Genomic DNA, 15,160 nt, shown 5'->3' on the forward strand with positions numbered 1-15,160 from the left:
AAATACCACCAGCGATAATACCTTTTTGTCATTAGGCCGCCAGAGACTGGAGGTCCCACTCCCAATGGACCACCAGGTAAATGATCGAAACAACAAGATTAATCCTAAGAACCTCCTTGTGTTGATCTTACTTCAGGCAAAGCTAGCAACTTTAAATATACAAAAACATCTTCTTGAGAAGAAAGAAAGATAGATTTGCATTTATACACAACGCCTTTCATGACCTCAAGACGCCCCAAAGCACTTTGCAGCCAATTAAGTACTTTTTGAAGTGTAGTCACTGTTGCAACCTAGGAAATAGGGCAGGCAAATTTGTGCACAGCAAGATCCCACACAGCAGCAAAAGTGATAATGGCCAGATAATGTGTTACAGTGATGTTGGTTGAAGGATAAATATTGTCCAGAAGTGGGAGGAGGAGGTTGGGAGGTGTCTCCCACGTCGGGCTAGAAAGCCACCAGTTGGATGTCAGCTGTGGCTCAGTTGGTAGCACTCTCTAGATGGGAGGAGCTAGGAGTGAGCAGGTGTTACTAGTTGCCTGATTGCTGCAGGGAGTTGGAGTGAGTTTGTAAAAAGTTGGTGGTGTTTTTTTTTTCAGGTTTTAGGGCCTTTTGGCCCATAAACAACAGCCAGATGGCTGCTGAGGGGTCCGGAGTGCCAGGCCCCTCAGAGGACAGTGTTCCCAAGGTGAATTTAATTCGGGGAGAAACTGTGGTTGGAAGGGAAAGAGAAAGGCCCAAAGATTTGGGCTGGGACCCCAGGAGGTTTGGAAAAGAATACACAGTGGTGGTTCAGTGCAAGGATAAGGAGATACAAGCTTGGGATATTATCCAAGCAGTACATGAGGACTGTGGCGAGGGAAGCTGCTTTGCCTGCCGACCAAAGCCGAATGTTGGGTTCGAGGTGACGGTCAGTGGCCGAGAGGAGGTGGAAAGACTTTCACTGAGTTTGAAAGTTGGCGATGAGTTCTTGGAAGTTTCTCTGCTATATTCGGAAGAGGTGGTGGTCTCATTCTTAAACTTGCCAGTTTATATTGAGGACGATGTGCTAATCAAAAAGTTGGAGTCATGGGACATTAAAATTTGCTCAGCAATAAAGAGGAGATACTATCCAGGAACATGGGTAGCAGATGGAACCCGTTACATAAAGGTGCAGTTCCCAGAGGGGGTGAAGTCATTATCGTACAGCATGAAATTCGAGACAATGGAAGGAGTGCAGTACTTCCAAGTACTGCATGATAACCAAGTGAAGGTTTGTTATTATTGTCTTGGACACGACCACCTTGTAAGAAACTGTCCAGACTTGGACTGTTATAATTGCGGCGAGTCTGGACAAATCACTCAGAGCTGCAAGGTGGAGAGCTGTGGGGTGTGTCACAAAGGCCCCACCCGCTGTGAGTGTGAGGCAGAAGAAAGCTCTATGAGTGATGAGGAGATGGGAGAAGGAGCAGAAGGAGTGAGTGGAACGGCCGGGGGAGTGGAGCAATCGGAGGACACAGCTGGTAAATTGAAGGAGAAAAGAGCACAGGAAGAGGCAGAAAATTGCAGAGCAGAGAACAGGATGGAGATGTTGGAAAACACACCAACTACAGTGGAAAAGAACAAAAACAGCAGAGGGCAGCACGGGTCGAGTGCAGACTCGAGCCTTAATACAGTTCAGCTCTCCCTAAAGAACCTGATGTCCACGGGGGGAGAGAAGGCAGGAGCGGGGAGCGGGGTGCGTGGTAAATATAAGTACTCCAAAGAAAGACTGGGAGTCGGACATCTCGGTGAGCAAGAGGGGGCAAGACAAGGAGAGGGTGCAAGAGGCAGGAGCCGTAAAGGGGCAGCAGGACGGGAGCAGTGAGACAAAGAGGCCAGAAGGGAGCAAGATAGGTGTGCCATTGTCCCAGAGAGAGAAGGATCAGGGAGCAAGGGTCAGAGGTGGAGAGGAGGTCGAAGGGAGCGGCACTGTTGGAGAAACCACGACAGCAGGAAGACTCTCTATGGGAGATGATGTATCTGACGGGGAGCAGGATTATGTATCTGACGGGGAGCAGGCACAGAGGGTTACAGAAGAGCTTGAGAGTGAGGAATTAGAGGGGGACAGAGACATGGAAGTGGGGGGTGGGGTGGCATCATGTGGAAAGGCAAAGGTTAGTGAGATGCAGAAGGAGAGAGAAAGGGCAGCTCCTTGACCCAAACTTAATGCAAGGAAGAGGCTGAAACAGCAGGGAAGGTTCAAACAGGAGGTGAAAAAGAGTCGGAGGCTGCAGGAAAAAGCAACAGCTCGCCGAAAAGTTGGGAAGGAGCATGAGAGGAGGGAAGGGCCAGAGATTAAATGATGGGGAGTTTATCAATCATACTTCCCTTCTTCGGAGCCATGATTACATTGGTCTCGATTAATGTGAACGGACTGAGGGGTGAGAAGAAATTGCAACAGTTGTTGCAGGGGTTTAAAGGCACGGACTTGTTGGGCTGGATTTTCATCGGGCAGTTGAGGCGGGATTGGAGGCGTGTGGGGGGTTAAAATCTCAAAATCGGGGGGCACGAACCCATCCCGCCCCCAACCCGCCTCCATGCCAGTTTCAAAGGAGGCGGATACCCGACCTGTGCTGGGACCCACCTCCCCGAGGCGGGAAGGGGATTAGTGCCAATTAACTGCCTGTTAACAGGTAGTTAACAGGCAGTTTTTAGCCTAATCCCTATTTTTATTCCTGAAGTGTGGGATTCCCAACGGCTCCAAACTATGCCAAGTTAGCGAGGCGGACCATCGGGCTGAAGGGCTTGGAGGGTTCGAGATGTCCGTTGTTCAGGTGAGTGATGGGTGCATGAGTGCAGAGGTAAGTGTGTTTGGTGTGTGTAAAGTGTTTAAATAAGTTATACTTAACTTTTGTAACATTTACAGCCTTCCTTCCTTCAGGTCTCAGGAGTCCCTCATCTCACCGGCACAGAAAGCAGAATGGCCGCGAGCTGTCAAAAGATGCAGCATTCAGCTTTCTGTTCTGGAGAGATCTCTAAATCAGCCTGAGAGGAAGGAATTAACTTAGAGTACAGATTGTCAGTGTTTGACAGCTTCAAAGAGCTGTCAAACGCTGATATTTCAGCTGTCAAAAGCTCTTGACAGATGAAATGTCAATCTGTGATGTCACCTGTTACCGGGTGGCCCTTAATTGGCCTGCTGAGCCCGCTGGGCGGGCTCAACAAGGTCAATCAAGTGAAAATTGCGTGGGCTGACCACAACTCGATGGAGGCGGGACTACAACGCCTCCTACACACCCCTCAATGAAAATCCTGCCCGTTGTGTCTGCAAGAAACCTTTTGGGATGAGGATATCCTGGAAAGAGTTCAGAAGGTTTGGAAGGGAGAGGTGTTTGCAAGTTGTGCAAACAATAACCGTAGAGGGGTGGCTGTTTTGGTGAGTCCGTCCATAAAAGAGAACGGTGCCTTGGTGGACAAGGACACAGAGGGGAGATTTTTACGGCTAAGGGTAAAAATGTCAGAATTTAATTGCGATCTCTTTAATATCTATGCACCGAACGACCATTGCAAGCGTCGTGAGTTTTTTCGGGGGTTATTCACTGAAGTGGCAGAGGTGGAAAATCCTTGTATAGTGGGGGATTTTAATGTATTTTTATCTCGGATGGACATTTCAGCCCAGATGACCTTTAAGGATGATAACTCCAGAGGGATGATTGTAAAAATGATGGCAAATTTAAATTTGGGAGGCTTATGGAGGGACCGGAACCCCATAAAAAAGGAGTTCTCCAGAACAGGTTGGGTGGGTGATGTTTTAAAACAGAGCTGAATAGATTTTGTGTTAATGCGGGAAGGGTTAAGTTCTGAGGTGATGGAGATTTATTATAAAAAAAGTATTTTTCGGCTTTGGTTCTTAGAATTAGGAACAGCACAGTTAAGATCGGTTCAGGGGTGTGGATTTTAAAAAATCAATACCTGAAAGAAATTGCTTATAAAGAAGGGATTTTAAATATAATAAAGAATGCTCGGAAGGAACCATTGTTCTTGAAAGAAAGAAAGAAGAGTTTGGTGGGAAAATTTCAAATATGAGGTAAAAGTTTTTTCGGTATGTTATGGGAAAAAGAGAGCGGCAGCTAACCGGCGTCGAGAAGAGAATATAAACAAAAGGTTTACGGATGTCTGTAAAGCAGTTGACGGAGGGGATAAGGGAGCTGAGACTAAGTTCCGGGTGCTAAAGGAAGAGTGGGAATTATTGCAAGCTGAAAAATGCAAGGAGGCCATTCTCTGTGCAAAGGCTAGAGATGAATTGGAGGGCGAAAGATGCACTAGATATTTTCTAGAGCAAGAGAAGCTGCGACAGAGATTACCATTAATTGGAGAGTTGAAGGTTGGGGAGAAGATCATTCATGAAAGTGGGGAGATTTTAGAGGTGGCTAGCAGCTTTTATCAAGAGTTATATACAAAAGAAGACATTTCCAATTTGGCAATGGAGAAGGTTAGTGCTTTTATTGAAGAGGGTTTAAAGGTGGATGAGAGAAGCATGTGTGACAAAGAAGTAGGATTAGCGGAAATAAAAGTAGCAATAAGTGGGATGAAGGGGGGGGAAAAGTCCAGGGTCCGATGGACTAAGTGCAGAATTTTATAAAGAATTTTTTGTGATTTTAAGTCCATTGCTCTTAGAAGTTTTTAAGGAAATTAAAATTGAGGGAAGCCTGGCCCCATCTATGAGGCGAGGTGTCATAAGCTTAGCTTATATAAAAATAAAGGGGAAAGAAGGGATCTGAAGAATTGGAGGCCCATCACATTATTAAATGTGGATTATAAGATCTTGGTGAGGGTTATGGCAAATCATATGAAGGAGGTGTTGCCGCAGATAGTTTCGCCCTCTCAGTCCTATGGAGTCATAGGCCGGGACATCGCAGACTCTGTGGTCTCAATCCGAGATGCGATAGAGCTCATGGAAGAGAGTGGGAGGGAGGCTTATGTATTTAATATAGATCAAGAGAAAGCCTTTGATAGGGTCTCTCATGAGTTTTTATTGAAGGTTTTGGAAGCATTTGGTTTCGGGGAAAATTTCATTGAGTGGATAAGGATTTTTTATTCAAACATATTTAGCTGTGTTAAATGTAATGGTTTTTTATCCAAGTATTTTCTGATACAGAGATCAGTGAGACAGGGTTGTCCCCTGTCCCCATTGTTGTACACATTGGTAGCAGAACCATTAGGTTACATGATGCAAAAGAAACAAGGTGTAGTTGGGATTGTGGTCCCCAGTTCTGGGCTGGTGTCGGTGATACACCAATATGCAAATGACACAACCTTAACATTGAGAAATGGGGAGTCAGTGAGGAAAGCTGTGGATGTAGTGGAGGAATATTGTAGAGCTTCAGGAGCCAGAGTGAATTATAGTAAGTCCCAATGCCTGGTTGCAGGAAGGGGTAGGGGGGAATGGTTGGGGGAAAGTCCCTTTAAGGTGGTGGAGGTTTTGGAAGTTCTGAGGGTGCATATGGGGTGCAAGAAAGACAGGGATGAAGTGGATCGATTAAATTGGGAACTGAAGGTTATGAAATTTTAAAAGATTTTGGGAAGATGGGAAAGAAGGGGGTTGAAAATGCAAGGAAGAGCGACAGTGGTGTTTGCTATCTAAGCTATGGTACTTATTGATGGTGGAGGATATTCTTGAGTGGGTGGAAAAGTCCATCCGAGAGGCTTGTGTGAGGTTTTTATGGGAAGGGAAACCAGCCTTGGTGGCTTACAATACTGTCATTGGATGGAGAAATCAGGGAGGACTCAATTTCCCAGATACTGATTTGAAGAAAAAATCCTTTAGAATCAAATGGGTGAAGAGATTTCTTTAGAAGTCAAATACAGGAAACTTTCGATTTACCGGCACCTAAATAACCGGAAATCTCGGTTAACCGGTAAAATTCAGGAGTAGGTTCAGGTAACTTTTATTACTTGCTTTCCTCCATTTGTTGCTGTGCAAGGGTGTGACTGCAGCTGTTGCTAAGCTACAGAGACGCTTGCAACTTGTGGCCATTGTTCTGAAGCCAACAGGGTTTGTTGCTTTATACGGAGCTCTCAGCTCCGTATCTTTTACTATAGCTTTCGGTTATCCGGAATTTTTGATGAACCGGCACAACATCGGTCCCGTCCGTGCCGGATAAAAAAAAGTTTCCTGTACAAGTTTTTGGAAGAGTTGTTTTGAGCATTTTTTAAAACGAAGTGGGATAGGAGGGCACGGGATATTGTATATGGAATACAATAATATGTTTTTGAAATCGATTAAACTTTCCCCTAGGTTTTATAAGGGGGCTGTAGAGACTTAGGCCCAATTTTTAAAAAGTGTGCAGTTTATGCCCAAGGGGGCTGAGGAATTTTTAGAACAGGCCTTATTTTTGAACAGGTGGGTCAACATCGAAGGAGAGGTTTGTGGTAAACCACTTTTATCGTTCACTATCGTTACTCTATAGTTATCACTGTTGTATTGTTATCACTGTTCTCACTGTTGTATCACTATACGAGGTCGCCTCTTGTTGCGCTGTTATACCTGGGCTGACCACCTCCGACTCCGCCCATGGCTCCACCTACCTGCCCAGGTATAAAGGTAGTCGACTGGCTGGTATTCCTCCTTGTTGGACCCGATCACCCACGAGGGTGGGCTCTGTTATTTAGTCAATTAGTTATTGACTAAATTTTAAAGATGTCTACTACTGGCCAGCCAGAAGCCCTCCCAGAAGCACAGCCACAGCAGCTTTCAGACACCGGGCTACGCCAGCCACACCAGCCGGCTTGGCTGCAAGCCCTCAAACCACCGTACCTGGATCTAAACCCACAGGCAGCAAACTCAGCCCTCAACTTCAAACACTGGCTGGACTGCTTCGAATCCTACCTGGAAGAATCCGGCGTCCCTCAGAGATCCAAACTAAGAGTTCTGAACGCCCAAGCGAGCCCGAGAGTATACGCACTCATCCAGGACACGACTACATACGAGGCCGCTATCAACCTACTGAAACAGCAGTACCGGAGCCCGGTAAATTACATGTACACCAGGCACCTCCTAAGATCCCGCCCGCAACAGCCAGGAGGGTCTGTAGCTGAATTTTTACGGGCGCTAAGAGCACTCGGCAGGAACTGTGACTTTAAAGCGGTGACGGCTGTTGAAAATACGGAAGATAATATCTGCGATGCCTTTGTGAAAGGCCTACGGTCCGACTACTCACGGCAAAGACTGCTTGAAGCTAAAGACCTCGACCTGGACAAAGCTGAAGCCCTCGCTCTCTCCCTAGAGGTGGCCCATCAGGACCAGGAGGCGTTTTCCAGGTACTGCTCGCGACCCTGGGACTCGGGCCTGACCCCTACCGCAATACCCTTCGCAGCGCCGCCCCCGGGACCTACCTCAGCGTCAGCGTCCCGGACCCGACCGGGACCGCCACCCCCGGTACCGGCTCCGACATCGGGCACCCACGATCGGGCCGCCGGCTGCTTCTTTTGCGGCCAGGAGAAGCACCCGAGGTCGCGCTGCCCAGCCAGGAACTCTACCTGCTCAACCTGCAGGAAGAAAGGCCACTTCTCTAAGGCCTGCAGGAGCGGATCTTCAGAGGCCAGCAGTGCCTCATGCGAACTGTGGGGGCGGCCATCTTCTTTCAAGGCAACTGAGGCCAGCATCCCCACACGTGAGTCATGGGGGCGGCCATCTTTGATCAAGGCAACCGACCCCAATAGTGCCTCATGTGAGTTATGGGGGCAGCCATCTTCTCCGCCATTTTGTCCTACCTCGTGGGAGACGCCATTTTACCCACCACGCCCGACTGCCACCGGGCCCCCGGACCCGACGACCGCCTCGCCCGCAGACGACAACGACTCGCTTACCTACACACTAGCCTCCGTCACTCTGGATCAAGCCCGCCCACACCACCTGTCCAAGTCGATGATGGACATCAAAGTAAACGGCCACGCCACGACCTGCCTGTTCGACAGCGGAAGCACGGAGCGCTTCATCCACCCAGACACGGTGAGCCACTACTCCCTCCCTGTCCTGCCAACGCGCAACCGAATCTCGATGGCATCGAGGTCCCACGCCACGGACATTAGCGGCTACTGTGTTGTGACCTTGTCGGTTAAGGGTACGGAGTATAAAAATTTTAAACTCCTCGTCCTCCCCCAGCTCTGCGCTGCCGTCCTACTAGGGCTGGACTTCCAATCCCACCTCCAAAGTGTAACCCTAGCATACGGTGGACCCCTCCCCCCACTCACAGTCGACAACCAGCGAATGTTAAACCGCCCACCGCGTAACACCTGCAGCCTATCCACCCTCAAGGTGCCGCCACCTTCCCTGTTCGCTAACCTCACCCCCGACTGCAAACCCGTTGCTACCAAGAGCAGGCGGTACAGCGCTGGGGACAGAGCCTTCATTAGCTCTGAGGTGCGGCGCCTCCTAAAAGAGGACATTATCGAGGGGAGCAACAGCCCCTGGCGTGCCCAGGTCGTGGTCGTTAAGACCGGCGATAAAAATCGCCTGGTCATCGACTACAGCCAGACCATAAACAGATACACCCAGCTGGACGCATACCCCCTTCCCCGCATATCTGACATGGTCAATCAGATTGCACAATACTGCGTATTCTCGACCATCGACCTTAAGTCGGCCTACCACCAACTCCCTATCCACCCCGAGGACCGCCAGTACACCGCCTTCGAGGCGAATGGGCGCCTATACCACTTCCTTAGGGTCCCCTTCGGTGTCACCAACGGGGTCTCGGTCTTCCAAAGGGAGATGGACCGGATGGTTGACCAGAACGGACTGCAGGCCGCATTCCCCTATCTAGATAACGTCACCATCTGCGGCCGCGACCGGCAGGACCATGACGTGAATCTGGAAAAATTCCTCCGTACGGCCCAACGGCTGAACCTCACCTACAATAAGGAGAAATGTGTGTTTAACACCTCGCGCCTTGCCATCCTTGGCTGTGTAGTAGAGAACGGACTCATCGGCCCCGACCCCGAAAGAATGCGCCCCCTCATGGAGCTACCCCTCCCCCACTGCCCTAAGGCACTTAAGAGAACCCTGGGGCTCTTCGCCTACTATGCCCAATGGGTGCCCAATTATGCGGACAAAGCCAGACCCCTCATGAAGTCCACATCCTTCCCCCTCACGGAGGAAGCGTGCGCGGCCTTCTCCCTCATCAAGGGAGACATAGCCAAGGCCACAATGCACGCAGTGGATGAGTCCATCCCCTTCCAAGTGGAGAGCGATGCATCCGACTTCGCCCTAGCCGCTACCCTTAACCAGGAGGGGAGGCCGGTGGCCTTCTTCTCAAGGACCCTACAGGGCCCCGAGATCCGACACTCGTCGGTCGAGAAGGAAGCCCAGGCAATTGTGGAGGCGGTACGGCGCTGGAGGCATTACCTGGCAGGCAAACGATTTACCCTCCTCACCGACCAACGTTCGGTTGCTTTCATGTTTAATAACAAGCTGAGGGGCAAAATCAAGAATGACAAGATCTTGAGGTGGAGAATCGAGCTATCCACCTACGATTATGATATCTTGTACCGGCCAGGTAAGCTGAACGAACCCCCTGATGCTCTTTCACGAATTACATGCGCCAGCGCGCATATTGATAGACTTCAGACCCTCCACAACGACCTCTGCCACCCCGGGGTCACCAGACTTTACCATTTCATTAAGGCCCGCAACCTGACCTACTCCATCGAGGAGGTCAGGACCATGACCAGGAACTGCCAGACCTGCGCCGAGTGCAAACCGCACTTCTATAGGCCGGACAGAGCAAGCCTGATCAAGGCCACCCGCCCCTTCGAGCGCCTGAGCATCGACTTTAAGGGGCCTCTACCGTCATCTGACCGCAATGTGTACTTCCTCAACATCGTTGATGAGTACTCCCGTTTCCCTTTTGCCTTCCCCTGCCCAGACATGACCAGTACCACGGTCATCAAGTGCCTGAACGACCTCTTCGCCTTGTTCGGGTTCCCGAACTATATACATAGTGACCGGGGCTCCTCCTTCATGAGCGAGGAACTCCGTCAGTTCCTACTAGCGAGAGGTATTGCAGCAAGTAGGACCACCAGCTACAACCCCCGAGGGAACGGCCAGGTGGAAAGAGAGAACGCGACGGTATGGAAGGCCGTCCTCTTAGCCTTAAAGTCTAAGGGCCTCCCAACCTCCCGCTGGCAGGAAGTCCTCCCGACAGCGCTGCACTCCATCCGGTCACTACTTTGCACTGCCGTTAACGCCACCCCCCATGAACGAATGTTTGTTTTCCCCAGGAAGTCGACTACGGGAACCACTCTACCAACCTGGCTGACCTCTCCGGGGCCCGTCTTGCTGCGAAAGCACGTGAGGGCTCATAAAACGGACCCCTTGGTCGAGAGGGTGAACCTCCTGCACGCCAACCCCCAGTACGCCTACGTGGCTTACCCAGACGGGCGGGAGGACACTGTCTCCTTACGAGACCTCGCACCCTCGGGCACTCCGGAGACACCACCTTTACCCCCCCCCACCACCCCCCCAATTCCAGCCCAGGTAGACGGCATGCCGGAACCCCACGAGCCTTCGCCGACCACGCAGACACCAGCATTAACACCGGATAACGCAGCACCGCCGCTGCGACGATCGGAGAGGCTTACGAGGCCTCCGGACAGACTGACATACCAGAACTGGTAGTACACTTCACCCCGCCGGACTCCAACCTAAACAAGGGGTGAATGTGGTAAACCACTTTTATCGTTCACTATCGTTACTCTATAGTTATCACTGTTGTATTGTTATCACTGTTCTCACTGTTGTATCACTATACGAGGTCGCCTCTTGTCGCGCTGTTATACCTGGGCTGACCACCTCCGACTCCGCCCATGGCTCCACCTACCTGCCCAGGTATAAAGGTAGTCGACTGGCTGGTATTCCTCCTTGTTGGACCCGATCACCCACGAGGGTGGGCTCTGTTATTTAGTCAATAAAAACCTTTAGTTACGTTCCTAACTCGTCGCTTTTTATTGGACGAATTGATAGGTATATCAAGGTTTTATTTAATCAAGCTTTTATAAAAGCTGGTATTATAGGTGTGAAAGATGTATTATACGAGGTGATTCCAGGTTGGTTGCCGGAAGCGATAGTGAGGGATAAGGTGTGGGAGGAGGATCAGGCGGTAGAGGAAAAAGCAATAGGGATCATGTATGAGAAGATTGTGAGGGCAATGCCACAGGATTGGATGGAAGAAATAAATGCGGAAATCTCCAAAGGAATTAAAATGCGTCCCGCTTTTCCATGCTTTCTGCTGGAGAAAGGGGGAGAGTTGGTCTAATTTGACAACTGTAATACTCGAGATTTCTATGAGGTATTTAGAGAATGGAGATTCAAGACACCTGCTGGTCAGGAGTTTTGGCAGAGTATATACCCACAGCTGGACTTCAACAAGATTTGGCAGGGAGTGTGGGCGAATTTTAAATGTCTAGAGTGGATTGAACTGGATTTCAAATTGGCTCATAACCGGATTTTTAGCATGACAGTCTTGTTCAAGATTGGATGACTGGAGGCGGCAACTTGCCCAATGTGTGGGACACGGGATGAGACTCTGTCCCATTTACTGGTGTTATGTCCGCAGTTAAATGATTTTAAGTACTACTGTAAGTTCAACAGTTGTGTGAAGTTTTTTTGCTGGGTGGAGACCGAAGAGCGAGAATGGGAATCCCATGGGACTCAATTTTGAGATGGGGATTGTAGGAGAGTCTGCCCGAGTCTCGCGGAGCGGCGAATAATTTAATGTTCAGTTTGGCTAGATTCGTGATTGTGCAAAGAAGGAATGTTCTGTTTTTTAAGGGGAGGAGATAAATCTAAAAGAATATTTTAAATATAAGCTAAAAGATCATTATAAGGCTCTGTGGATGTTTTATTCAGAAAGGAATTTAAAGATAGTTTTTTAAAATTAATTTTTAAAGTACAATCGATTAATATGTTACAGGAAACAAATTAAACTTCAGGTTTTGATGTTAATATGTGGTGGCGGAATGGCTGTGCAGAGCGGCGGAATTGATTTGTATAATACAATGAAATGATCATGATGTTGTAAATGTTCTTAATGTTCAATAAAGTATATTTTAAAAAAAAGTTGGTAGCACACTCGCCTCTGAGTCAGAAGGTTGTGGGTTCAAGTCCCACTCCAGGGACTTGAGTACATAAAGCTATGCTGACACTCCAGTACAGTGCTGAGGAAGTGTTGCACTGTCGGAGGTGCCGTCTTTTGGATGAGACATTAAACCGAGGCCCCGTCTACTCTCTCAGCTGGACGTAAAAGTTCCCATGGCCACTATTTCGAAGAAGAGCAGGGGAGTTATCTGCGGTGTCCTGGGCCAATATTTATCCCTCAATCAACATCACTAAAAGAGATTATCTGCTCATTATCACATTGCTGTTTGTGGGAGCTTGCTGTGTCCAATTGGCTGCTACGTTTCCCACATTACAACAGTGACTACACTCCAAAAATGTACTTCTTTGGCTGTAAAGCGCTTCGAGACATCTGGTGGTCGTGAAAGGCGCTATATAAATGCAAGTCTTTCTTTCTTCTTTCTTACTTTCAGAAGAAGTAATCCAGTTATCATTTTCCACCATTGTCACCCATCCGAACACTATAAAATTTCACCACGGGCGAATAAGCCACACCGCCTGAAAACTGAGCCATCCCGGGTTCCACTGAGATCGATTCGAATTGACTGGAATTCTGGAAGGGACTTTCGTTTCTACTCCACAGTGAGGAAAACTAAGTTGAGACAAAACATGCAGCGGAACTTCAAAAGCAAAACCATTTATAAAATTCCATTCATTTCCAAACAGCAGAGAGCGGGATCCTTACCATGCATGGAGATGGACGGAGCGGACGGAGGGGGGGGGCGGTGATTTCTGCCATTTGCTATTTGCAGTGAAATCAGAAACGCTGGCACAAAGAATACGTTTGTTGGTTTTCTTCTACCTGTAGCTATCAATGGAATTTTTCTCTCAACATTAGAAAAAGGATATTCTTATCAGGAAAGGCTGAACAGGCTGGGCCTCTTTTCTCTAGAAAAAGGAAGGCCGAGGGGTGGCCTGATAGAGGTCTTTAAAATTATGAAAGGTTTCAATAGGGTAGACGCAGAAAAGATGTTTCCACTTGTGGGGGAGTTCAAACTAGGGACCATAAATTTTTCTCTCTCCCACATGGCAGCTGTCTCTCATTCTGCCAGAACATTTCACACCTAATCTGAGCCGTCTTTTGTCTCCACTAGTCCTATCACCATCTCGTCTGGTTTTGAATACCTCTTAATGTCTCTTCACGTCTTTTGTTCTCTCCCAGCCCTGCCTTTCGATCTGTTTCATTTCCTTTCCAGTTTTGAAAAAGGGTTTCGACCCGAAACGTCGACTCTAATTTCTCTCCACGGATGTTGCCTGGCCTGCTGAGTTTTTCCAGCATTTTCTGTTGTTATTTCGGATTTCCAGCATCCGCAGTATTTTGCTATCGACCATAAATGTAAGATAGTCACCAATAAATCCAATAAGGAATTCAGGAGAAACTTCTTTACCCAGAGAGTGGTGAGAATGTGGAACTCGCTACCACAATGAGTACTTGAGGCGAATAGTATAGATGCATTTAAGGGGAAGTTAGGTAAGTACATGCGGGAGAAAGGAAAAGAAGGGTATGTTGATGGGGTGAGATGAAGTAGGGGTGGGAGGAGGCGCGTGTGGAGCAGAAACACCGGCACGGACCTGTTGGGCCCAATGGCCTGTTTCTCTGCTGTAGACTCGATGTAACTCGATGTAAATGGTTGCTAAGAGAGTGAAATGAGTTTTAAAAGCATGTAACGCTGCTGAGGAATTGTGAAAGGACATGAACTCCTTGCCTGCGATATGTGCCAAAGCAAAGAAAAATTGTTTGCAATGTGAATAAAACAGCACAACTGATTGGGCAAAGGTAAAAATATTAACGCAGGAAGAAAGGCTATAGCTTCTGCAATAAAGAGCTGACATCTTCGCTGTCTCCAGCAAATCTGATGAGCGCTACATTAAGTTATCAATATCCAATTGCTTCATGTGTAACTCTCTAAGCTACTATCAGTGTCTAACATGAACTGCAATTTTTTATAGCTGTATATAAAAGAAAAAGAAAGACTTGCATTTCTATGGCGCCTTTCCTATCCCAAAGTGCTTTACAGCCAATGAAATACTTTTTGAAGTGTAGAATCCCAAAGATTCACAACCCTCTGAGTGAAGAAATGCCTCCTCATTTGTCTTAAATTGCTTAGTCCTTATCCTGAGACTATGCCCCCTAGCTATAGAGTCATAGAGTTATACAGCACAGAAAGAGGCCCTTCGGCCCATCGTGTCTGCTGTGTTTTGAGTTTTGCTTCAATTAAGTTTGTCCCAGTTCCCGGGTGTCACCTGAAGGGGGTGCTGGGGGGCTCGGTTTTACTTTGTCTTTCACTTTCAGTTTAGGGTTCTGCCATGCAGACAATGTGCTGTAATGTCCACCCATTTACTCAGTAAATAGTAAAAGGTACATTCCGTCTCCTCTATTCATTACTGTTCGGTCAAGATGCAATACTGGCAACAAGGCGGCTGTTGAACTCTCTAGAAGGACGGAGATAGACATGCGAACCTACAGCCGTGATATTGGAAATTGCGACGAGCGGGCCACTCAGCTGGCAACATCAACGGCATTCTGATAGTTGGCGAGCTGTGACATAGACGGCGGACAGGGTATTGTGCGGGCCAGGCAACTACCGTGAGACTAGCTACCGTAACTCTGGCCGGAGGAGAAAAAGAATTTAAAAAAAAAGGAAAAAAGTCCGTGGATCTTAAAGGGACAGTGCACATTAAAACTATGACGACCTTGGGATGTACAACTCCAGGTGCTGGGTATGATGCATGTGGAAGTTAAGTATCAGGCAGTCAAGGACACACTTCCACTTTATGTAGTGGCGGGGCAGGGCACAAGCCTTCTGGGCAGAGATTGGTTTGAGCCCCTCGGTATTGAAGTGACAGGAGTACACACGGTACAGCGACAGCCCATAATGCCTATGTTGGAGAACTATGAAGAGGTTTTTGGTGAGTTCGGGGCCTGTCGGGGACCGCCAGTCTCAATTGAAGTGGACCCAGGGGTAGCGCCTAAGTTCTTCAAGGCGCGACCAGTTCCTTTTGCATTGCGCAAGAAGGTGGATGAGG

This window comes from Somniosus microcephalus, chromosome 7 (assembly GCF_052327205.1).
Source record: "Somniosus microcephalus isolate GS21.2 chromosome 7, FLI_Smic_1.0, whole genome shotgun sequence".
NCBI lineage: Eukaryota > Metazoa > Chordata > Chondrichthyes > Squaliformes > Somniosidae > Somniosus > Somniosus microcephalus.